The following is a 26390-nucleotide window of genomic DNA, read 5'->3' on the forward strand; positions in this document are numbered from 1 at the left end:
ACTCAAGGTGAGAGGCAGCAGCAGCAGCAAATGGCCTGAGCTGGAGGCAGAGATGGGCACTGTTGCTGAGGCAGGAGTTAACAGTGTTATGGGAGCCGTGTTTTCAGAACCCCAAAATGTATCATGGAGTTCAACCAACCTCTCCCTTTAATGTATTGTTGCTTTTGAAGCACACGGCTTGGTCTCCAGGTGTGGCATTACAATTATGGACACGTGGGTTTCTAAACACAAAACAATGTTTATTCCATGAATTCAACTTAACTTTTTTAAATAAACATTGGATAATTTACCACCCCTTACTTCAAAGGTAACCCCGAAAATAGTACAATACTAAATAATCCCTCAAAATGTTCCTTCAAACTTCCAAAAGACTTAACACCTTTAAACAGAAACACATCAGGTTAAAGACATTACTATTATGGGTTTAAATCACCCAAATGATTCACAGATAGTCTTTCATGGCAGAGATCACAGCAGATCCAGCTCACTGCAAACACAGACATACCCAAGCGCTTTTCCTCAAAACTGGCTTTTCCTTTCAAGCAGCTCACAGCAAACCAGCCAGGCACTTTTCAGCTGCTCTCCCTCAAACTGAAACCTAAACACTGCAAAATGGCTGAGCTAAAAAACCCAGCTCCACCCACACTCTGACATCACTTCAGTAATATGAGCTGCTTCATTTCTTAAAGGTACATTGCTTAAACATCCATTTCTTAAAGGTACTCTCACATGACAACAGTCTTGGTGCTGGACAGGATAAAGGGTCAGAGGCTTAGCTCAGAATCAAATACAGCACTCAGGTTGAGCGCAGTCTGCCTCTATCCCAGGCTGTGGCCCAGATGTCTTTGCAACAACGTGGTCACATTGCGGAGTAACTTTACCACCCTGGAGAGTTGCTTGTGTAATTTGGAGGAATCCCAAAGTCCTGATGTACAGTGACATTTTTCCTGTTAGTGAGGACAGATGCCCTCTGGCCAGTCTATCAATAAATACATGAGTAATTAATTCAATTAATTAATAAATCTGGAATATCATTAATAATGATCAATAAATTATTGGATTGTTGTCCAACTGATGCCCTTCAGGGTAGGAAGTCTGCCACCCTGACCAGACCTGGCCGATACGCGTGACTACAGATCCACAGTGACGTGGGTGTCGCTTGACTGTTCCTCCGCAAACGTCACTCAGTTTCAGGCACAGGGAATAAAAGAGTCGCCATCAGGTGTACCGGCATTGCAGCAGCTCAGGAACGTGAGTCACCACCACTTGCTCAAGGGCAATTGAGGATCGGCAATAATTCCAGCCTTGCCAACAACATTCACATCTCAAGAACAAATAAAAATAAATGTATCAGAGCAGACAATGCTCTAGATCTGCGTGCACATTTGGGCTACTGCTATATTGGTTGTACACAGCCGAAATTCCAATAACAAAGGAAGGCTCGTGCTTTAATTTTTCAATCCAGATCCTGATTCAGTTTAGACAGTTTGTGCTGTACAACTTTTGACCCGTAATCCTGTGTCTTGAGTATTTTTTAATATTCATTTATGGGATGTGGGCATCGCTGGTTAGGTCAGCATTTATTGTTCATGCCTGGCTGCCCTTCAGAAGGTGGTGGTGAGCTGCCCTCTTGAACTGCTACAATCCCTGAGGTGTTGGTACACCCACTGTGCTGTTAGGGAGGGAGTTCCAGGATTTTGACAGTAAAGCGACAATGATATATTTCCAGGTCGGGGTGGTGAGAACCTCCAGGTAGTGAGGTTCCCAGGTATCTGCTGCTCTTGTCCTTCTCGATGATAGCGAGTTGCCTAATGAGTGTCCCTTAAAGGAATCAGTCTGGAACAAAACACTAATTTTCAAACTCAGGGTCCAAACTGGCGTGTGGGTCGCGGGTAGTTGTCGAGAGGATTGCGGGGCCATTGGTCGCGGCTTTCCCGATCGTGAGGTGAAGTGCCCAACCACCGCAACCGTTTTTTTTAAATGTTGGCTGTGACCGGCTTTCAGAACGCTGGCCACCGCGCGCATGCGTGCTCTCTCAGCAGTGCGCAGGCCAGTAGCCCAGCGAGGCAGACCGCTTCCTCCTGACATGAGTGCGCAGTCCCAGGAACAGATTCTTTTTGAATACCATGGAGTCTTCTCTCCAGAAGTGACGGCAGAGAGAAGGTCACGCGCCCCGTAATTTGACATCATGTTCTCTGGGCGTGAGAGAGATTCCTCCATTTTGCAGCTGCCAGCAGTGCCGGTGTGAACTCCAGGGCCTCTGGTGAACAACCCATGAAGAAGAAGCTGAGAACAGGAACAAAGCAACATAAAGATGATTACTTGAGGTGTGGGTTTATTAATTGTGCCACAGCAAATCATGATGCAAAGCCCATGTGTGTTATATGCAGGGAAGTACTGGCAAATGAAAGATTAAAACCCTCAAATCCTCAATGACATTTGAAGACCAAGCATGACGAGTTCGAGGACAAACGTCTTGATTTTTTTCAAAGATTGCAGCGAGATCTTAAATCATCAGCTGAAGTCCTTAGTAGAAACGCAACATTGGATGGGAAAGCAGATGTGATGGTGAGGACCAAACGTGGTCACATTAAAGTGAAGTGAAAATGGTGGGTCACGAAGGTCGGTTGGCGTGGAACCTGAGGGGTGGCCGTTAGGTAAAAATGGATCCCGGGCAAGAAGGTCTAAAAATTACTTCAATAAAAGATCACATTTAGATGGGTAAGAGCTGCTGCCAATGAGTGGGTCCCTAAAATTAACCACATTAAGTTAGTGCCCTGTCCAGCCATTGTTCTCTGACCTTCAGACTCCATAGCATTTCACAATCAAGTTGGGTAACAATACTACCCTAACCTATTTTTTTTCCACGGAAGCTTCATTACTGCTCTATTGATCATCATTCATTCGAAGCAAGATGTCTGTCTCACTTGGCTATAACTAATAAACAAACGCGGAGAAATAATTATCCAACGCTTCCATTTCTGCATTGTGTCAACACTCATTAAGGTTACCATTTTTTGCAATATCATTCTGATACCAGAATATCAGAACATTTTTCATTGTTTTGTAAGACCACATTTGATGGAAATAAGACAAGGCGGGGTTTGATCCACACACGGAGATAGACCCATCATGGATTTTAAGGTTTTTTTTATAAAAACTAGTTTTGTTAAAAACTAAAGAGCAAACATTAGTATTGGTCAATTTAATGTGGTTATAACAAATGGACTGACACTCCCATTGCTACAGAAGAGAGGGAGATAGGAGTTGAACATCCTGGCCAGGATCGTCCATCCCATTTCACCAATTTTTAGTTGCGCACGCCCCCGCCCGGCAGCAGGATTCTCCGCCCCAGCAGCCGGCCAATGGGGTTTCCCATTGTGGGCATCCCCACAATGTCGGGAAATCTGCGGGCGTGAGTGCCCTGCCAGCAAAGCGGAGGATCCCGCCGATGGAGAATCCCGCCCTCTGTGTCTCTACAATCACATCAGAAACCTCTACCATATGGAGATCGCACAGATTGCACTACATCGGCCATTCCTTCGCTGTCGCTCAGTCAAAATCCTGCAACTCCCTCCCTCACAGCACTGCGAGTGGACCTGCACCACGTGCACTGCAGAGGTTTAAGGAGGCAGCTCACCACCAACTTCTCAAGGGCAATTAAGGATGGACAATAAATGCTGACCCAGCCAGCGGCACCCTCATCCCATGAAAAAATATTTTCTTTTTTAAAAACGATGTTTTTCCAAGTGTATCGTTAAGACTTCCTTCATAATAGGTTCCAGAACTTTCCTGATGGCTGATGTCAGGCTAGCTCACTTGTAGTTCCTCATTTTCTCTCTCCTGCCTTTCTTCATTACCAGCATTACACTTAGTAACCTCCAGTCTGCTGGGACTGTTCAGAAACTAGGGCATTTGGAAAAACCATGGCCGACACATTCAATACCACTGCAGCATCTCTTTTAGAAGCCAAGAATGTAGACCATCAAGTCTGTGCATTTGTTGGAATTCAGTTTCTACAGTATTCTTTCCCTGCTGATATTAATTACCTGAATATCCTCACTCTTTTCGCCACCGAGCTAATCTTCGATTTCTGGTATAGAACTTGTGCTTTCTACTGTGAAGACAGACTCAAATACTTGCTCAATGTCTCTGTCATTTCATCATTCACCATGATAATTTCTCCTGTCTCTGCTTCGAAGCAAGGTGAACCAGTTATGGCGGGGAGCGATGCCCGCCTGAGTTTCCCGAAGCGAGGGAGCAGCGGAGGCAGAAAAGAATGGTGACCAGCAGTCACATGGCTTTGAGGCTTGTTACCGTTGTGGGGGCGAGCATTCCAAAGACAGTGTAAGGAATTCATCTGTTTCCTCCACATATTGGTCAAGAAAACCATCCAGGAATTCCTCCTCTACTGCATTGTGGCTACTTTGATTTGCCCAATCTATGCGAAGATTAAAATCACCCATATTCCCTTATTACGTGCATCTCTAATTTCATGTTCAATGCCATTTCCCAACATCACCTCTGCAGTTTGGGGGTCTATATATGACACCCACTAATGTTTTTTGCCTATGCATTCAACGACCATTCTCTCTATATTTTTTTTAATGGTGTGTACCCTGGAATATTTATTTCCCAGTCTTGGTCACCTTGTAACCATATAGCTGTAATGGTGATTAGATCCAAACCATTTCACTCTATTTGTGCCGCTAATTCATCAATTGCCACTTGACGGTGCAGAATTTGAGTATCGCTGAAAATAGACACATTTTGTTCAGTTGACAAAGATGCAATCTACATGTTCTTTCTGACTAGAAAGAAGAGAGCCTTTGCAGACACAAAGAACATGTACACACACATTGTGGCCTTTTACAACTAAACAAAAGAGGCGGCAGTCATTCTCTGGTTCATTCTACAGGTCCATGCCTTGACCAAAGGTAGTCAGCCTGCCTGGTTTGAATTTAAACAAAGCTTTGCAGTCACCTGCCAGCTATCAGCTAACTGGTACATTCTCCATGGCAACACCTCTACCTATCAGAGTCCACTTGCTAAACAATCAGCACTCTCTTCTCATGCAGTATAAATTGTTGTTCCCTTAACATTTGGCATTTTTGTGAATTGTCCTGATGAGTGCAAAAGGAAAGCTTCAACAACATGTCTCCTCTTTCATCAATAGCCCATAAATCTCATTACGGATGCACCATGCATTCAGAGGAAGTGACTTCAATTTTATTTTTGTAACTATTATTCCATGCATGGATGTCAGTCTCTGATGCAATATTACAGTTAAACTCTCTGTGCCATCCTGTTCCACCCAGCTCTATCAGCATCAATATACATTTCTATTGCCGCAATTTTTATCTTTGGAAATCTAAATCTCCCCTCTGTCAGCTTAAATCCATTTTCCCTACTCTGACCTTATTTACTGGTACACTCTATGGGCAGAGTCTTATGATAGGAACGGGCATCTCAGCTGCCAGCTGAAGAGCTGGCAGGACAACAGCATTGCCTCTTTTTGAGAAGACCGGCTCCATCATGTGACTCACAGACACCTGATAGGCTCAGCGATGGGGCCTCCTCTGAGATCATGGACCATTCAGAATCCAGCAGTTCTTCAGTACTCAGCAGCACCACTGGGAACGCAGAAGCTGGTGGAGGTGTGACACCTATCCAAGGCCACAAACAGCAATGAGGTAATAAGCCGATCATCAGTTTTTCATTATGAGGGTTGAGGGATAAGCATTGCCCTGGACATCGGGGATACCTCCACCCCTCTGCTTCCAAATACATTTAATTCCACCTCAGAAAGGTTTAACATCTCATTTGAAAGGCAGCACCTCCAACAGTGTAGCTCTCCTTCAGTGCTGCACCGGACGTATCGTCCTTAATTTTTGTGTTTGAGCCCAAGTAGGAAGACTTGAGCCCTCAATCATTCAGCTAAGCATGTTACCCACTGAGCCGCAGATAACACTTTGGAGTTGTCAGCTAGTGTCACAAACAATATGATGCTGCACATGCACCATATAACGCATCCTATCTGGCTGCATCACAGTCTGGTATGGCAACTGCTCGGCCCAAGACCGCAAGAAACTTCAGAGAGTCGTGAACACAGCCCAGCCCATCACACAAACCTGCCTCCTATCCATTGACTCCATCTACCTCCCGCTGCCTGGGGAAAGCGGGCAGCATAATCAAAGATCCCTCCCACCTGGCTTACTTACTGGTCCAACTTCCATCGGGCAGGAGATACAAAAGTCTGAGAACACGCACAAACAGACTCAAAAACAGCTTCTTCCCCGCTGTTACCAGACTCCTAAACGACCCTCTTATGGACTGGCCTCATTAACACTACACCCCTGAATGCTTCACCCGATGCCGGTGCTTATGTAGTTACATTGTGTACCTTGAGTTGCCCTATTGTGTATTTTCTTTTATTTCCTTTTCATTTCATGTACTTAATGATCTGTTGAGCTGCTCGCAGAAAAAACTTTTCACTGTACCTCGGTACACGTGGCAATAAACAAATCCAATCCAATCCAATCCTAGGTGACCAGGAGCTGAAGTGGACCAGACATATTAGAATATGGCTACAAGAATGAAAGAGGTACTTAGTTCATTGGCTCCTCTGTAACATCGGTGAGATTCATGGCTTAGCAGCAGCTATTTATTCAGCCAGTGACATTTTGAATTAGAACGGTACCACTGCAAATAGTGACATTTGAATTCAAACAAAATTGGGAATTAAAAGTCTAATGATGACAGTGAAATTATTGTCTTAAAAAAACATCTGGTTCTCTAATGTCCTTTAGGAAAGGAAATCTGCAGTCCTTACCCGGTCTGGCATACGTGTGACTCCAGACCCACAGCAATGTGGTTGACTCTTAACTGCCCCTGAAGGGCAATTAGGGATAGGCAATAAATGCTGGCACAGCCTGTGGTGCTCTCTTCCCATGAACGCAAAAATAAAATTAGCTAGCTGAGCCATGTGACTTTGAAAACCCCTTTTGAACTATACTGCTCCTCAGCCTCCTTCAAGTGTACTTCTTTGACCAGACCTTCCAGCTTTCCTATATCTCCTTCTTTTTGGCTCACTAAGATTTTTAAAGTTCTGTTCTATGTGTAGTGTGTTCAGACATTTATTTTTCTACATTAAAGGCAATAGCCATGTAAATGACGGTTTCGCTGGCTGCTGTTTGAAAGAAAATGAAGGTTTTCTTCAAAGGGTTGCCCTCACAAGGGCAGCATGGTAGCATGGTGGTTAGCATAAATGCTTCACAGCTCCAGGGTCCCAGGTTCGATTCCCAGCTGGGTCACTGTCTGTGTGGAGTCTGCACGTCCTCCCCCTGTGTGCGTGGGTTTCCTCCGGGTGTTCCGGTTTCCTCCCACAGTCCAAAGATGTGCGGGTTTGGTGGATTGGCCATGCTAAATTGCCCGTAGTGTCCTAATAAAAGTAAGGTTATGGGGGGGGTTGTTGGGTTACGGGTATAGGGTGGATACGTGGGTTTGAGTAGGGTGATCATGGCTCGGCACAACATTGAGGGCCGAAGGGCCTGTTCTGTGCTGTACTGTTCTATGTTCTATGTTTCCCCACAAGGACCGTGCCTCTTTAGTCAATTAGAGTACTGAATCAAACAACGAATCAGCACCTTGCACACAGGAGCCTGGGCGGATACATGATCTGTGCTGATGGAATGGAAGTATCCTCCTGTAAATTCACAGGCTGTAAATCTCGAATATGAAACAGGCTTGAATTGTCTCAACCCAGATCTAGTGGATGCAAGCTCATTGAACAGAACTGTCCACAACTTGAAACAAATTGATTTTAAATTAGCGACTTCACTGAGCTCGACAGGGCAATGCAGCTGGTGTAGGAAACAGGAATGTCACAATGGCGCAGTCGAGCTGGCATTAAAGTGCACAGCTGGGGAAGCGTGATAGGAAGTTTATTCTCTATCTGGCTGTGTGCTGCACAGCCTGGGGATTATTTCCTCCGGACACCTTCGTCAAAAAATGGGGAAAAAAAGGAAAGTTGCTTTTCACTGTCCCCTTGCCCCCTCATCCTAATGAGCACAAATATTTATGGAAAGATACACAGCGAGCACTGGTGACATCATCTCGGAACCTGCTGTGAGGAATTACTGAGCTTGACAATGTGTGAGAGAGTTGAATTAACTATCAGTGGAGATGCAGTCATTAACCCAGGCTCATTATTTTAGATGTTTGCTAATTCAAGTCTTTCCCTTTTGGCTTCACTGCCAGATCCCTAATAAATAAATCAACGTGTGTCATTTAAATTAAAAAATACTTGGATGGAGAAAGATTAATGAATTAATTCTAAAGTACCAAAAACAAAACGCAAAGTTGTTCCCGAAGTTTTGGATACAAATCCCACTCCAGCCTAAATGCAACACTGAGGAAGTGCGACGCTGTCGGAGGGAGTGCAATCGCTTGGATGAAACATTAGACTGAGATCCCATCTATTCTCTCGGGAAGTGAAAGATCCCACAACACTATTTTGAAAAAGAGCAGGGAGTCATCCCTCATGTCCTGGCCAACATTTATCCCTCAATGAACATTGTGAAAGCAGATTATCTGATCATTATCTTATTGCTATCTGTGGGAGCTTGCTGTGCACAATTGGGTGCTACGTTTCCTTATAATAAAGGTTATCTTTAATATTGTCACAAGTAGGCTTACATTAACACTGCAATTAAGTTAATGTGAAAATCCTCTCGTCGCCACACTCCGGCGCCTGTTCAGGTACACAGAAGGAGAATTCAGAATGTCCAATTTGTTATATTGCTTGTTGGTACTATGCCATTAATCTTTGCTTTTCACTTCCAGAATGGTCTGATGGTTAGATTCCAAAAAAAAACACCAATATTCAACTTAAAGCAAATAGGGTTAATTGAATAACAAATTAAATAATGTTGAGTTGAGTTTGTTCACTCTTACATAACTATAACTGGTGATAAAGTAATTCAGAATAAGTATTAACTATATTTAACTACACGTGCTAACTATACTATATCTCACTAACACTCTGCTGTCTGGTCACTCCTGGTTCGAAGAGACCCAAACTCCTTTGACTCCATATATATATATATATATAAATAGACACACACATGAATCTCGTGCTGCTATCTAGTGGTTGTCTTACACTATGATGTAGTCATTAACCCTTTATATATCTTCATATATACATGTCACTACACAATTCACCTAACAAGCACGTCTTTCGGGACTTGTGGTAGGAAACCGGAGCACCCGGAGGAAACCCACGCAGACACGGGGAATACGTGCAGACTCTGCACAGTCACCCAAGTGGGAATCGAACCCGAGGCCCTGGCGCTGTGAAGCAACCGTGCTAACCACTGTGTTACCGTGCCGCCCTCCGTGACTACAAGGCAAGAAATAGTTAATTGTAAAATGCTTTAGGATGTCCTATGGTTGCGAAAGTTACAAGTCTTTCTTTCTATCTATACCTCAATACAAGAAGATGATTCACTAAAGATGGAAAAGGCAGTTCGATTGTGTCATAAGTAAGTTGCAATGCCATTCTTCATGTGGTGCACTGCAGCAGTTATCTTGAATGCGAGGATGTGGAGCTTGGAGGCACTGAATTCGTCATGAACGTGTGTCTCTCAGAGAACAAGAAAATGAACACCATTGTTGGCAGTTCTTGCAGATAATCACACTTTAACTATGGGACACAGCTTCCACATTTAATTGGTGATGTGAACCTCCCGAATTTGTGCGGCAAGTTTTGCAAATTGTTCTGGAGCTCGGCAAATGCTTTGACCAATGCGGATTTGGACAAATGGCGCAACCTGTGGGCTGACACCGATGTTGCCCAACAAAGATCTGGTCATTGACACAGCAGTAGAACCTCAGAAATAATGGTCTATATCCACTCTCCATGCAAGGACATCACCTCCCCCCCCTCCCCCCACCCCTCGCCGCCGCCCCCTCCACATTGTTCACCATGTTGTGAATGAAGGTGGCCTACGGGAATGTGCCACAAGATTAATGGCTGTCCACCAAACGACATACTTGGACTGCCAGCTTGGCCTGAGATTGGCAATGCTGCAAGACATCAGACACAAGAAGAATGCAAGAGTTTGATTGTGAAAAGGGTTTCTAGACAAATCACTCTTAAAGCATTGTCAGTTTGAATTCTCATGCATGAACATCACTGGGATGAGACCAGTTTGGTCACTTTGTGCCAGCCGTTTATGACAGAAATCGTCAACTTTCTAGGCCACAAATTCCCTCCCTGAACCTTTCCACCTCTATCTGCTCTCCTCCTCTGACACATTGCTGAAAACCTACCTCTTTAACCAAGCCTTTGGTCATCTGTCCTGATATTGCTTCGTGTGGCTGCATCAACTTCTGTTTGATATGATCCTGAAGACCAGCTTGGGACATTTCAATCCGTCCAAGGTGCTATATAAATGCAAGCTGTTGCTGTATTTGTTCCACAGTTTCTGTGATTTTTCCATCAAAGTTATGACAGATGAGTGGGAAAATCTCTGGAGACATTCACCCCCCTGGGTCTGTTTCATGGAATCACATGAACCAGATTGAGCACTTTGTGTCGTTATCCTGATTTACAAACGAAAGGCTGAGTAAACAGATTGCGGTAATAAAATGATAATGACCCACCATTTGCTGCAGCATAACATCTAGTTAGACTCAATCTCATGCATTTAAGTTTCTGCAACTTTTTGCATGGCAAGTCACTGGAAGTGCAAGCAGATAACACCACAGCAAGATGAACTCGGGGTGTGGGCGAACAGGGGAGCTTGCAGTGGATCTCCTTAATCAGAATGACAGATTGTGAAATAAACAACATGAGGACTGAAAGGAAAGTTTTAATTAGAGTGGGTGAATCTATGGAGTCATTAGAGGGCAGAAGGAGGCCATTTGGCCCATCGGGTCTGCACCGACCCTCCGAAGGAGCATCCTACCTAGATCCACTCCCCTTGCCCTAACCTCATAATCCCGTGCATTCATCATGGCCAATCCAGCAAATGCACATCTTTGGACTATGGGAGGAAACCTACACAGACACGGGGAGAAAGTACAAACTCCGCGCAGTCACCCAAGGCCGGAATTGATCCCAGGTCACTGGCACTGTGAGGCAGCAGTGCTAACCGCTGAGCCCCTGGAGCCGCTCTATCAATATCAAGTCAGGGACAGAAGGAGAAATAAAGAGAGGGCAAAAAAGATTGGACTGCAACAGTGATGCAGACGGGGAGATGTTGTTTCCCAAAACTAACAGTGAAGCGTTGGAATGCGAACAGCAACTTTTATAGATTGGCGTTTAACCATGAAACCATCCCTTGAGCTGGTGTTGCTGTACTGCTACAATATCTGGACTTCCATTGCCGTATTGTCAGCAATGTATATCCAATAATGGCAAAATAAGCATTTCTATTTTTCGATATGGATCCAGGATAGTTTGAACAGTTGTTCTAAAGAGCTCATTTACCAAGCGCTGTGCCAGCTTTAAGAGAGAACCAATATTGTATATAAAGCTTAAGACACATTGAAAAGGATTTTGCTGGGATATATCCAGGTAAATGCTTAATGATTTTGCACTATACTGTTAGACAGCAGATGTAACAATAAGTGTTGATCATTCGTCCGCTTCGAGAACCAACCACAATTTATGTAGTCATAGAATTATAGACTGGTTACAGCACAGAAAGGGCCATTCAGCCCATTGAGCACATGTCCGCTTTCTGCAAAGCAATTTAGCTTTTTATTCCCACTATTCTGCCCTTTCCCAAGAGCCGTACAATTCTCCCCCCACCTCCCTCAGATCCTTATCCCATTCTCCTTTGAAAGCCGCACGGGAATCTGCCTCCGCCATCCGTTCCGGTAGTGGCATTCCAGATCCTAACTGGTCACTGGGGATAAGAAGTTTTTTTCTCATGCCACTCTTGCCTTGATTGTCAATCATACAATAGTCATACTCGATGCTGCCTTGGTACTTTGAGCCACCACCATAGGTTGTTCAAGTTGACGCCTTATAAGATCCTCCAAGTCCGATGGTTAGAGAGCTGGTCGGACAGCAGCGAACTCGTCCAAGCCAACCTGCCAACATCAAGAGGCTAATCATCCGAAACGAGCTCCCCTGGGTGGGACATGTCACTCGTCTGCCTGACTCCTGAAGCAATTGCGCTACTTGGAGCACGGTCACTGCAAGAGACTCCCTGGAGGACAGCGGTACATCTTTAAGGATGTCCTCAGGGTATCCCTGGAATAGTCAGACATCCCCATCCACTAATGGGAGTCCCCGGAATACCACCGACCAAAATGGAGAAGGTTCATTCGGGAAGACACTGAGCACATTGAGAGTTTTTTGTCGGGAATATGCAGAGGCAATGTCGAGGCTTCGGAGGGAGCACAGAAACCTCCAAAACTTCCAAATTACCCCAAACCTTCAAACACCATGGGCGGGTTTCTCCATTTTTGAGACTAAATGTTGATGCCAACGTAGAATCCGTGGACTTTTACGATAGAGAAACTGGTGCCGCAGCTGGGCCGATTCCGCTACCGTTGAGGGGCTAGCACTGGTGCCGTGTGGAACACCATCGATTCCAATGAGAAATGGTGCGGGACTCGCCGGGTCCGTGACTGACACTCGGGAGGCTGACAAGCTGCAGCCGCACATACACATTACACTCCCCACTCACACTCATCCCAGCCAACAAGATGGCACTGGATGTGCTGGAGTGCACCCACACAGCTGATGGGTTGGCTGGGGCCAGGGGGCACACAGGGAAGTGCTCTGGTGGGACACCTAAATGACCCACTAAGTTAAAAGTGGTGTTGCCTGCCCGTCCACCCCAACGCACCCCGCGCACCCCCTGGCAACCTCGCACTACTCCCCTTGGCCCTGGTAGAAGCCCCCCCCCCCCCCCAGCCAGTGGCACAACTGTCAGCAAGCTATGGCCATGTTGGACACTTTCCGTACCCCCTCTCTCTCCCTCAACAGTCACGACGCCGGTTTTTAAAAGCACAAGTGAACCACGCCGTCGGGAACTCAGCCCATCGGAGGCGGAGAATCGCAGAAAACCCAGAGAGTGCCGGGGATCGGGCCCGCTAATGATATGCAAACGGTGTTTACTGCACATGCGGAGTGAAATGCATTGACGCCGCTGTCGAGGGGCTGGGGTAATACGACTTGGCGATTTCAGTGTCGGAACCGATTCTCCACCCAATCACTTTTCCTGATTTTGGCGCCGGCTAGCGGAGAATCCCGCCCCATCTGTCCCGTAGACAGCAGAGTCTGCAGACCGTGCAGTCATAGAACATACAGTGCATTCAGCCCATTGAGTCTGCACCGACCCACTTAAACCCTCACTTCCACTCTACTCCCGTAGCCCAATAACCCCCCCACCCCAACCTTTTTGGTCACTAAGGACAATTTAGCACGGCCAATCCACCTAACCCGCACATCTTTGGACTGTGGGATGAAACCGGAGCACCCGGAGGAAACCCACGCAGACACGGGAAGAACGTGCCGACTCCACACAGTGACAGTGTCCCAGCCAATCGAACCTGGGACCCTGGCTTCACAGCCACGGTGCTAGCCACTTGTGCTACCGCGCTGCCCTGAATCCAGTCATCGCAGAATCCAGCCAACCAGAGTGGAAACAAATCACCCCTGATCCTGAGGGACTGCCAAAGAACAAGAGACTCGAGATATGTCATTGTTCTCCCTTCCCCCCCCCCCCCCCCCCCCCCACAGCACCTCCAGCTATTGGTGCACACTCATCCCCTACTTAGCCAATAAACAAGTGGCATTGCAGGATTCGGAGATACTCAGATCAATGTGGTCATTTGGAAGGCATTTTCAAAAAGTGCCCGTCTGTCGAAGAATGAAACATCACGGAATTGGCAGAATTGGAAATATTAATGTGCTCTTAAAGGAAAATGCTGATGAAAGCGAAAAAGCTTCACTGAATTCTAAAGTTATTTAATTATAAAACAGCTGGAGTGTTATAAACTGCATACATTAGAGAGGGCTGGGAAATCTAATTTCAGCTCCTACTTGTGGAGCACGTTGCAACTAAGTCAGAGTCAGTGTGTAATGATGAAAAGCAAGCGGCTGGCTTTATGCACTAAGGAGAAATATGAATTGAAACCAGCACTGGATCGATTGGTGTGATCTGGGTTTTGTCAAACTGCAGGATTGACAGGGTTAAAGGACTTGTCTCCTCGGAGCTCGCTCGCTCACAGCCCGTTTCCCTCTCTGATCTGCAAACTCAGTTCCCCACTCTGATCTGCCCCACTCCAAATATCAATCAATATTCTCCCCCTGACTTTCTCCAGTGAAAGGGAAGGTGGAGGGCCGACACCGCGGGCAGACCAGCTGTGTGATCATTACAATTCTGTGCGGATAACTCCTGGGGAGAGGGAGAGGGGGGTGGGGGAGCTGGTGCGCTTGCTGGTACCAATTGGCCAATTCAATTTACTCCAGCGTTTAGAGAGTGAAGTGCCCCTGACACTGGGGGGGGGGGGGGGGGGGAGGCGCAATGAGACAGTTGTAGAAGCTGCAAGATCCAGGGGGTGGGGGAGAGAGAGAGGTGGTGGATAAGAAAGTTTGTGCTTCTGCCCAGCTGCCAGGCATCGCTCAACCAGTGAGAGAGAGACAGATAGAGAGAGACCTTCCCAAATCCCATCCCTCGGAAACAACTTGTCCATTCCTCAGCGGGCAGGAGGCTGGAGTGTTTGCTGGAGGTGTGAAAATTGGCAGGAGGAGGTGACAGTTAAGGTAATGGAGCGTTTTAGCATTTTCCTTTTTTTGCTGGTGACACCATCATTCGTCCCCAAATGCGAAGCAAACATTGCCTCCGCGTCCTTTACTGCGACAGAGAAATGGAAACGTTTGCTTGGGGTTTTATTGACACTCCGTCCAGATTTGCAGCACTTTTTGGCTTTCCCTCTGTCGCCTCCAGCCCTTCATGCCAGCTCTTGCCATGGCTTGTCACGTACCGCGGGTGCTCTGACTTGTTGCCTGGGCTGTGTTGGAGGGAGGGGGAAACTCCAATTCGGATTAATTAGGGCAGCAAACGAGACGGAATGAAGAACAAGGGCGCTGAAGAATCGTTAAGGAAACAGTAGCAAGCTTCAGAAGCTGTAATCCTGCCCTGTAAAGGTATCAGGGAGGCTGCGCACACACACACACAGAGCCAGGCAGCTGGCGAGTAGCAGGCGCCAAAAGGGTCATTTTTATTCTTATTTTGCTTTGCTTTGCGAATGACAGTTCCCCCCCCCCCCCCCCCACCCCTGCCAAAGGATTTCTCGACTGGATAAAGGTTCCACTGTTTGGAATGGCTGACTGGAATGATTCAGGCAATTTGGGGGGGGGGGGGGGGGGGGATGTAGGGAGTGTGTATGGCCCAGCCCCCAGCTCACACAAGTGATGCGCTGTGAATATCTGGGGAGTTTGTGAAATAACCGCGACTGGGATTTCAGGAGAGTCTTAAAACTCACTAATGGGAAAAAAAATCACTCTGAATGAGGGGGGGGGGGGGGGGCATCTCTATTCAAAACATCGCATTTAATGGAGGTAATCAGCAGTTTAAATTCTGCTCAATCACTCTGTCCCTTTGTTGACTATCTAATCTTGGAAGGTAATTTAAGTTTGTTTCTTGAATAATGTAGTTATTCTCTGGTTGAATCATTGGTTCACCTCCTGCAACGATCAAGAATCTCGACAGGCATTTAAAACAAAAACATTTTGACAAGTGTGTGGTTTTTATCCCGTGTTTTGGTGGGTTATTTTTGCTCGTGAAATGTTAACGTGACAAGGGACCGGGAGAGCACAAGGAATTGTGCAGATTTATCGGTCATTTCATTTCTTAGCAGGGGGGGGGGGTGGGGGAGGAGGCACGGTTTGATTTCTCACCCTCTGACAGAATCTGAGAGTGATGGGAGAGTCAGCGATGGGTTTGATGCTGGGTTCGGCCAGCCTCATGTTTTATTTCACCTGAAACTCACACAGTTGGATCAGAGACACCGCCAGGAGTTGAGACTCTGGTCTATGTTCTGAGTCGTAGCCCTGTGCTTGCATCTTACCATCCTGTGCCTTGAACTTTTGGAAAGAGCTCAGCTGACCCACCCCCCCCCCCCCCCCCCCACCCCCGACAAAAAAAAATACTTTATTCGTAACATTTGTAAAAGTACATTCAGTAACCATTCAAAGTTTGCATTGTATAAGGTACAAATTCAAATCTGTTTATCACAGAATAGGGGCAATTTATCATGGCCAATCCATCTAACCTGCACATTTTAGGACTGTAGGAGGAAACCGGAGACCCTGGAGGAAACCCACGCAGACACGGGGAGAACATAGGGGCTGGTTTAGCTCATCAGGCTAAATCGCTGGCTTTTAAAGCAGACCAAGGCAGACCAGCAGCATGGTTCGATCCCCGGACAGGTGCCGGAATGTGGCGACTAGGGGCTTTTCACAGTAACTTCGTTGAAGCCTACTCGTGACAATAAGCGATTTTCATTTCATTTTCATTTTCAACATGCAAACTCCACACAGACAGTGACCCGAGGCCGGAATTGAACCCGGCACCCTGGAGCTGTGAGGCAGCAGTGCTAAACACTGTGCTACCATTTCATCACATGCTAAACCCATTCAGTTTACAAATATAGGTAATATTTGCAATTCATTACATGCCAAACATGCAACCTGAGGGGTTTTACGCAGTTTACCGTGGCAGAAAGACTTTAGATAGTAGCCTTCCCCCTTTGCAATGGCTAACTCAAGCTTCAGTATGCAGACGTACATGCAAAACAACTCTTTCCCCTTCCTCCTGCCACACCCCATACCCTACCCAATGGTTCACATTCACCAACACCATCCCCTAACCCAGAGGTTCAAAACCCTGGTCTTGTTTGAACGATCCCTTCAGATGTGGGGAGCCTGAAAAAAAAATGAATAATTCTAGAAATACTCAGCCAGTCAGGCAGCAATGGAGAGTGAGAGAGCTAATGCTTCAAATCAATGTCCTTTCATCAAATTAGTAATCGGAGGCATCCTATCTTAATTATAATATATCCTCCTCCTTCAGGTACAATGCCCCAAGAGGACGTTGGTTACAATGGCCTTCCATTGGATTGGTCCACGATTATGCTTGGCTGAGTACAGCAGTGGTTTGTTGCTTTCCTCAGTATAACTAACGAGGGAACTCTCCCTCTCTTACCACCTGCCAGCAGGCCTATTGGAGGGATTCACAGGTTGGTAATCAACCTGTGTGGTCACGTTATTCACTCACCTTCTATGGCCATCAATTCCTGAAGTAGAATTTGAACGCAGAAGTGAGGACACTACTACTCCGCTACAATACCGTCCCATCAATTCCAATACTACCCAATACTTATAACATCAAATGCATGCAGTGTGTTTTTAAAAGGACAGTATAAACTTATAGGTATCAATGGGATGGGTGTCTATTCTACTCCCAAACAGCCTTCATGTCATAAAAGCGATTCTGGAAAAGCTCAGCTCATCCGGCAGAACCTGGAGAGAAAGGTAGAATCAATGTTTCAAGTCCAATGGGACCATAAGACACCGGAGCAGAATTAGGCCATTCGGCCCATTGGGTCTGCTCTGCCATTCAATCATGACTGATATTTTCTCATCCACATTCTCCTGCCTTCTCCCCATAACCTCCGATCACCTTATGTGATTCTTCTTCGGAACTCTGTCTCTCTCTCTCCACTGATGCTGTCAGACCTGGTGAGATTTTCCAGCACTTCATGATTTTATTTCAGATTTCCAGTATCTGCAGTATTTTGCTTTTATACCTGGAGTAATGTTTGCTACAGCCCACTTCCACCTCACAACAAGTCCATTTTCTATACTGGGGGGGGGGCAGGTGTGATGGTGACATCATGGTAATGTCACTAGGCTGGGACACCAGAGGTTCAGGGCTGTGGGTTCAAACCTCACCATGGCAACCGATGGAATTTAAATTCAATGAATAACATCTGGAATGGAAGCTAGTCTCATCAATGGTATCCATGACAACCATCATCGGTTGCCATAAAAACCCATCTGCTTCACAGATACCCTTTTAGGGATCAAGGAAGTGTGCCATCCTTATTTGGTCTGACCTACATAAAGTTGATGTTTAACTGTCCCTTGCATATGGTCCAGCTAGCCACTAAGTACAAGGGCAATTAGGAAAGGGCAACAAGTGCTGGCCTTGACAGCTACACCCAAATCCCAAGAAAAAAATAAAGAAAAAATAATAAACTTTGCATTATTCCACTCATCTGCGACAGATGCCAAGGGATCAAGCAACCCAGTTTCTGAACCACCACCTGGACTGATCAGCAGGAATAATTGAGCAACCAGGTACATTGGACTTGTCGGAGATGATTGGATACTAAAGGTGGGATCTACTGGTGGCGTCCTGCCTGACCGAAGGTGTGACGTTGCTGGTAGATGCCGGGAGGTGCCTCTTCTGGGAGTTACCTTCACGAGACCTAACGGGATTGTGCAAAACATGGCGGGTTCAATATTTGGCAAATCTGCATATTAGAGTGAGTAGCTAGTCCCATTCTAATATGCAGCTCACCTGATCTGCCCAAGGCATTGGGATACAACCCCTTTGCCTCAGAGCTTAGGCAAGCGCCATTCAGGACTGGTTCCCAGGGCAATCAGGCGGAACAACACTTGAGGGGGATCTCCCAAGGGATCTGAGGCCCCGGGGTGAGATGATTTCCAGGCAGGGTGGCACCTTGGCACTGTTGGTGCCACCTGGGCACCTTGGAACTGCCATTCTGGCAATGTCAGCTTGGCATAGTCAAAGTGCCCAAGTGGTACTGCCAGGGTGCTCAGCTAGCAATGCAAAGGTGCCAGGCTGACATTGTGCCTGCACCAGGGACGGGTCCCGGGGGGCGCCCTGCCCATGTGAGGTGGGATGCGGAGGGCCAGAGACCCCTTTACAGGTGAGTTGGGGGAGTGGGGGGGGGGGGGGGGCGCGTTGGGGAGGTCGAGAGATCAGGGTGTCATTTAAAACTGGTGTCCCAATCTCCTCCTGTACTGAGGAGTTCTGGCGAGCAGAGTTCCTCAATGCAGGAAACTGGAGTAAGAATGGTTGCAGGAAACTGGAGTAAGAATGGTCTCGGAGGAGTGTTCCTCGCTGAGGACTCCCCTTCAACGCTGTGAGCACCGGGAAACAAGCGCTCAACATGGCACCCTAGATTGCACCCCAAAAATTGAACATTATAGCTTTAATACAGAAAGTTTGCAAACCCTTTAAAAGTTGGTATTGCCCAGGAATAACGGACAAAATGGCCAGGCCACAATTTGGGGAATCCCTCCATTAGTTTCCATCCTTTGTGGCAGTTGATGGACCAGTTTAAAATCTCCAGCCCGTAAATAATCAGATGTTTCACCGGAGATTTGGCACGAGGCCAGTTACTGACCTGGTTTGTTCCTCTCTTTTTTTAAAAGAAAATGCTCATCATTCCAGCGATCTGCAGCTGATTTACGTAAAACTCCCTCACTGAAGCAGGTTGCCAGATGTTCAATGTTCCAAACCTTTGATTAAGAATTCTTAAACGCGCAGGTGTAACTCCTTTGTAAATGCACCTGTGAAAAATGCCCTTAAATTGGTGTTTCGGGATGAGTGGTGAACATTTGAAAAGTTGCAAATGATTCACAACTGGTGATAAAAGCAAATTACTGCGGATGCTGGAATCTGAAACGAAAGGGAAAATGCTGGAAAATCTCAGCAGGTCTGGCAGCCTCTGTGGAGAGAAAAGAGCTAACGTTTCGAGTCCGATGACCAAAGAGTCATCAGACTCGAAACGTTAGCTCTTTCTCTCCCTACAGATGCTGCCAGACTTGCTGAGATTTTCCAGCATTTTCTCTTTCACAACAGGTGATAGTTATTTTTGTACAAGTAAGAAGCCACAAGAAGCCTCGTCTGCCTTGCTGCTGCAGTACCACTGTGTTCTTCTTAAAAGGAAAACACTACAGATGCGGGAAATTGGAAATAAAAACAAAAAATGCTGGAAATGGTCAGCAGGTCTGACAAACCTGCCTTCCTATTCACAATCTCCAATAAAAGCACAGTTACAAGCTGCACAGAAGGAGGTCATCAGCTAAGTCAATACAGCCACCTTCATGTAAACGAGGAGGCAGTTTTCTAATTCGAAGAAAGGCAACGACAATAAGCGTGCTCCTCTCTTCTGTACACCTCTCCTCTTCACTCCATCAAGTCGAATGCAAACCGAGATTGCACCGTCTCTCACTCTTCCTTTTGAAATTCTCATCATGACCTATTTCTTTTAGATTTAGAACAGTACAGCACAGAACAGGCCCTTCGGCCCTCGATGTTGTGCCGAGCAATGATCACCCTACTCAAACTCACGTATCCACCCTATACCCGTAACCCAACAACTCCCTCTTAACCTTTCTTATTAGAACACTACGGGCAATTTAGCATGGCCAATCCACCTAACCCGCACATCTTTGGACTGTGGGAGGAAACCGGAGCACCCGGAGGAAACCCACGCACACACGGGGAGGACGTGCAGACTCCGCACAGACAGTGACCCAGCCGGGAACCGAACCTGGGACCCTGGAGCTGTGAAGCATTGATGCTAACCACTATGCTACCGTGGCGAAGATTTTGGCTGCCTGTCCTCATGTACCTTATTCAGCTCACGTCAATCTGGGTCTGATTTCGCCCCTGTGAAGTGCCTCTTAGTTTTCCTTCTCCTTCCATAAAAGTCGGTTCCAAGCGTTAAAAGCGCTTCTTGGATAATGCCCATGGATTGATGTGCATACTCCCATCCACCTGGAGCAGGAGGGACTGGAAAATCAGCTCAAGTGTGTTCCAAACACATGGTGTTTATGAGAGACACACTTTGACATAGAATTTACAGTGCTGAAGGAGGCCATTCGGCCCATCGAGTCCGCACCGGAAAGATCAACCCAGCACCGGAAAGATCAACCCACCTAAACCTACGCTTCCACCCTATCCCCACAACGCAATAACCCCACCTAACCTTTTTGAACACTACGGGCAATTTAGTATGGCCAGTCCACCTAACCTGCACATCTTTGGACTGTGGAAGGAAACCGGAGCACCCGGAGGAAACCCACGCAGACACCAGGAGAACGTGCAGACTCTGCACAGACAGTGACCCAAGCCGGGAATCGAACCTGGGACCCTGGTGCTGTGAAGCAACTGTGCTAACCACTGTGCGATCGTGCTGCAATCTCTGATTAAGAAGCCCACCTTGAGAAGGCATTTTCCGACATGTCCCAGGACTCCCCAATCACCCTCTTCGTGCAGGCTGTGGTGAGGCCCACCCCAAAATGAGGGATTATTCTATTGAAGCAAGGTAGCTGCGGTAGCATGACCATCTCAGTTTCGTCCTCTCTACCGAGGCCACAGAAATGTTTGTAAATCGAACGCTATAACCTGGAAACGCACCAAATTTCTGGCCCCTGTCCACATGCCAGTGAGGGCGCAGTGTGTCCACTGGACACAGTGTGCCACATACACACTGCCAAGGAGAAATCGCATTACCCCCGGCTATCAGTGGCTTTGCAGAACCAACCCTTCGATGAGTATTTGAACAAGGAAGTGCATTGAGAATGAACAAGGCAACATGGTATGATAATTATTGGGAGAATAATTGGATACTTGGATAATTGAATAATTGAATAATTAGGCACTATAATTGGAAAGACTCATTTCAGCAAAATTACTATGATTCCATGAAACTCCTTATTAAAGAAATCTGTCTTTCTTCACTTACCCGGTGTTTATGCATGTGTAACAGCTGTCTATCAGAAAGTCACTGGGCAAAGAAAAGAACAGTTGAATGTCATCTAAATGAGTGACCACATGAAATGATGGATCTGCAGGAAACAATCTTACGCCTAATTGCTTGCACCCAATTTTGCCTACATCTTCAAAGACAATGTGCCATTCAATAAGTTTTGAAAACCAAAAATGTATTCATCACAAATAGTAAGACACACGAAGAAAGCATTCAGCAGAGTGCAAACCTCTGCCAGGTGGTTTAAAACTCAATGTTATTGCAATTACATTGCACTTATTTAAGGCTTTTCTCTGCCTGGTCAATGCTTTGTAACCACAAGGCTGAGAAATAAATCTTTCTAGTAAGTGCTTCTATCTAAACGATGAGGCTTCAGGGCAATCTGCATCCAACAACCTGTTCTGAAAACTCTGCTCTGCTGTGACAAATTCACCTGCAGATGCTGAGACAGTCCACAACAGTCTAAAGTAACTAACATGATAAATAAAACCACCCACGACATTTGAAAAGCAAAAGCCAATTCTCTCAATATTAACAGATACTTAAAAAAAAATAATTCCAAGATCCAGGTCTAGATTCACATCTTTGCCAGAAACTAATCAGCTCTTCTTCGGGCTATACCTTGTCTGTGCATCACGTTTCCTGGAAATATTTCAGTGGCAGCGGTAATAAGAACAGTTACCGCATATACAGGGGGGTTTGAGGAAAGGTTGTTTTACCCAGAGGGTGGTGACGGTCTGGAATGCACTGCCTGAGAGGGTGGTAGAGGTAGGTTTTCTTACATCCTTTAAAGGGTACCTGGATGAGCAGGTGGCACATCATAACATTCAAGGCTATGGGCTAAGTGCTGGCAAATGGGATTAGGTAGGCAGGTCAGGTGTTTTACAAGCGTTGGTGCAGATTCGAAGGGCCTCTTGTGCACTGCATTATTCTGTGATTCTGTGACACCTGTTAACAAACATTATGTAAATATTTGCAAAATGCAGCGTCCGTATCACATCCATATACACCCTACAGCAGAGAAGGAGGCCAATCAACCCATCGAGTCTGCACCGACGCTCCGAAAGAGCATCCTACCTCGGCCCACTCCCCCACCCTACCCCCATAACTCCACCTAACCTGTACATTTTTGGACACTAAGGGGCAATTTAGCCTGGCCAATCCACCTCACTTGCACATCTTTGAACAATGGGAGGAAACCGGAGCACCCGGAGGAAACGCACGCAGACACGGGAAGGACGTGCAAACTCCGCACAGACAGTCACCCGAGGCTGGAATTGAACCCGCGTCCCTAGTGCTATGGTCTTGTGTGCCAGTTTATTTTGCTGTATCACCAGTGAGAGGACATGTATCAATGCTGGCCTTTGCAAACATCTAGAGCAGCAACAGATGATTCTCATTCCAATCCTCTTCCCCCATGTGCGCTGGCTGAAAAAGGTATCACTGGTCAATTTATGGGCGGCACGTTAGCATAGTAGTTAGCACTGTTGCTTCACGGTGCCCGATCCCGGGTTCGATTCCCAGCTTGACTGTGTGGAGTCTGCATGTTCTCCCCGTGTCTGCGTGGGTTTCCTCCGGGTGCTCCGGTTTCCTCTCACAAGTCCCGAAAGACGTGCTTGTTGGGTGAATTGGACATTCTGAATTCTCCCTCAGTGTACCCGAACAGGTGCCGGAGTGTTAATGTCAGCCTACTTGTGACACTAATAAAGATAATTATTATTGTTAAAGGAATTGTTCCCACCTGTGAGTTTGCAGCCAGACCGGATGTTAAAGTCCCATATTGTCTCTCCTTCAGAATTGGTCACATCAATGCTGACCTCACTCAACTGAAGGAAGGTTTTGTTATGACCGCTGGAATTCTTGCTTGTTGCTTGTGTAGTAAAATAACAATAAAGAAAAGACACAAACAATTTATTTTGACATAGGTATGGCTTATAATTGTAAAGAACACGTGGTCAGGCTCAGAATAATCTGCTTTTTATTTCCTGGCCGAAGGTGGCAGAACCAACTGACTACATAATGGCCCTTAATCTTTAATTCAATAAGTTATAAGGTTGTTTTGTTTCAATTTGTTGAAAGATTATCTACTTATGGCTTGAGCATAAGAACTTATGAAAATAAACTTATTGGTGCCCTGTTAAGCACAAAAATGCTACCATAGCTACAGTAATTGAATCACAAAATCATCTTTGATGTATTGACTAATTAAGTTGTAATTAATTAAGTGATTACTCTATTGCAACAACTGTCAATTGGTAGGTAGGAATTCTGATCGTGATTTATGCCTCGTTGGTACAGTATGGTGAGACGGAGACTTTGCATAGTGTTTGCATTCTGCCTGAGAGTTCATTTCTATTGGGATGTCAAATGAAGTGAAACAAATTTCATGGCAATGCTTAACTTGGGCTGTGCTCCAGTTCACCCGATTTCTCTTTGTTCAAGGAAGCACGTCTCTCCCTCGTCACAGAGACCATTTCTGTTTATGTCCCTGTGCCATTCTTCATTGGGGTTAGAGGGATTAGGGTGGAGGAGGAGTGCGATGTGTGGGTGAATGGGGATGTGGGGCTCACATGCCAAGGCAAACTGGAGGCAGTCAGGAGGAACATGGATTTATTTATGCCAGCTATAGCCCGTATAAGATAGCAGGGAAGGAGAAAGGTGGCTTTTAACCCTTTCAGCCTCCTCTCTTCCTTGGCCATGTACCCATTTTACTGCATTTGCAATTGGCAGGAGGTGTGTAAGTGTGAATGAACATCGCCATAGTCCCCGAGGACCGTAGGCTGCTCTCCCCTTTTGAGAGAGCTGACTGGTGGTGATTTATCCTGAGGGTCAACACATCTCAGGCGAGGGGCAAGGTTGAGAAGGCAGGACCTTCATGAATAACCTCAGCCGGTACGGGAATCGAAACCACGCTGTTGGCCTCGCTCTGCATCACAAACCAGCTGAGTAGTCAATTGAACTAACCCATTGGGAACAGGTCACTGGCATATATTTACAAAATGCTGGAAATCGAAATAAGAAATGTAGAGCAAGTCGGGCAGGATGTGTGGAGGGAAACAGAACTAATGTTTCAGGCCGATGATCTTTCATTGCCCATCCCTAATTGCCCTTCAGATGGTGGTGGTGAATCGCCTTCTTGAACCGCTGCAGTCTAATGTGATGTAAGTACACGTGTTAGGAAGGGAATTCCAGGATTTTAATCCAGTGACATTGAAGGAACGGTTCCAGGTTAGGACGGGGAGTGACTTGGAGGGAAACATGCAGGCATTCCCGTGCGTCTGCTGCCTTGTGCTTCTGTGGGGTAAGGGTGGCAGGTTTGGAAAGGATTGTGGAAGAGGGACGTCCAATCATGACTTTCAAAAGAGAGTTTGCAGGGCTCTGGGGGAAAGGGTGGGATCATCATGGCATTGACTGAGTTGCTGTTGCAGAGAGGCAGCACAGATACGGTGGGCCAAGTGGCCTCATTCTGTGCTGGAACTGTCCATGATTCTAGCACCCACACATTTACAGTGAAGCGCTGAAATCCAGAAGTTAATTTCACTGCTCCTCCCTCGCAAACATTCTTACAGTTTTTGCACATGGAGTCTGCACGCAGCCAGTGTTTTGATATGAACTTCAACCATTTACTCACCCTTCTCACTGTAAATAACATGGAAAAATAAGAATCAGGTCCAGACCTTCCGGACTCTGGATGATCACAACCGGGAACATGCTCTGGGAACGATGCTTCGGAAGTCGCCGGAAGGACTGCTTCGGGGGTGTCAGTGGCATAGTGGTGCTCGGCATTTGATTAGTAATCCTAAAGCCAGGTTATGTTGTGTAATGTGGAGCAGTTCAGATCCCAGAAGGGCAGGTGGCGGAATTTAAATGCAATTAACAAACTGGAATGGACAAGCTAGTCTGGGGAATGGTGACCAGGAAACCTTTTTGTCAATTGTAGTAAAAAATCCACCTGGTTCTCTAATGTCCTTTGCGGAAAGAAATCTGTTTTCCTGTTGGGGCCCGATTGAGCTCAGTTGGCTAGACGGCCAGCATGTGGGTCAGGATTGTGGCAACAGCACAGGGTTCGATCCCCATTTAGCTGGGTAGACTCCGGGCCTGCCCCCTTGACCTACCCCCGAGAATAACATCACAGCATTTTGCTGTGACAGCAGCTAACTGCCAAGGACCTGCCTTCAGTCAGAGAACTGAAGGAGGATGCAGGGGAAATTCACATTCCACTCAATGTTGCTTGAGTTGCAAATTCAGAAGACTGGAAACCACCTGTCAACCGTCTGAAACAGCTTCATTTAAAATAAGAGAACTCCTCATTTCCGTGTTGTGAATGAAGCAAAGTTCCATTGGAAATCAGGAGTGTTGGGTGGTGGGAGTGTTCATTGTCGCTTTGCATTCAGCTGAAGTGCGGCCACCTGCAAATGTCGGTTTGAAACATCCTCTGAAGCAATTTCTTTTCAAACCGGGTTGGTGCCACGAGCCTTACTCAAACAGCCACTTTTCACAGCACCACGGCAGAGGAACACAATGGGAGAAGGCCATTCAGCCCCTCGAGTCAG

General features: G+C 46.4%; 1 protein-coding gene and 1 long non-coding RNA gene across 2 annotated transcripts in view; one reads left to right on the top strand and one right to left on the bottom strand.

Moving 5' to 3' along the window:
* Window positions 1-630: 630 nt before the first annotated feature.
* LOC119965748 lies at window positions 631-25594 on the bottom strand. The gene is made up of 3 exons (XR_005460599.1): window positions 25469-25594; window positions 23579-23707; window positions 631-2286 (listed from the first exon to the last, which is right to left on the bottom strand). It is a non-coding gene; the product is annotated as an uncharacterized LOC119965748 (long non-coding RNA).
* LOC119965747 (cadherin-20-like) overlaps window positions 14574-26390 on the top strand; it is a 185027-nt gene continuing 173210 nt past the window's right edge. Inside the window, exon 1 of the mRNA XM_038796530.1 lies at window positions 14574-14788. The gene's annotated coding sequence lies outside the window, so the exon portion shown is untranslated. The remainder of the gene's footprint in view (window positions 14789-26390) is intronic.

This window comes from Scyliorhinus canicula, chromosome 5 (genome assembly GCF_902713615.1).
Source record: "Scyliorhinus canicula chromosome 5, sScyCan1.1, whole genome shotgun sequence".
Classification (NCBI taxonomy): Eukaryota; Metazoa; Chordata; class Chondrichthyes; order Carcharhiniformes; family Scyliorhinidae; genus Scyliorhinus; species Scyliorhinus canicula.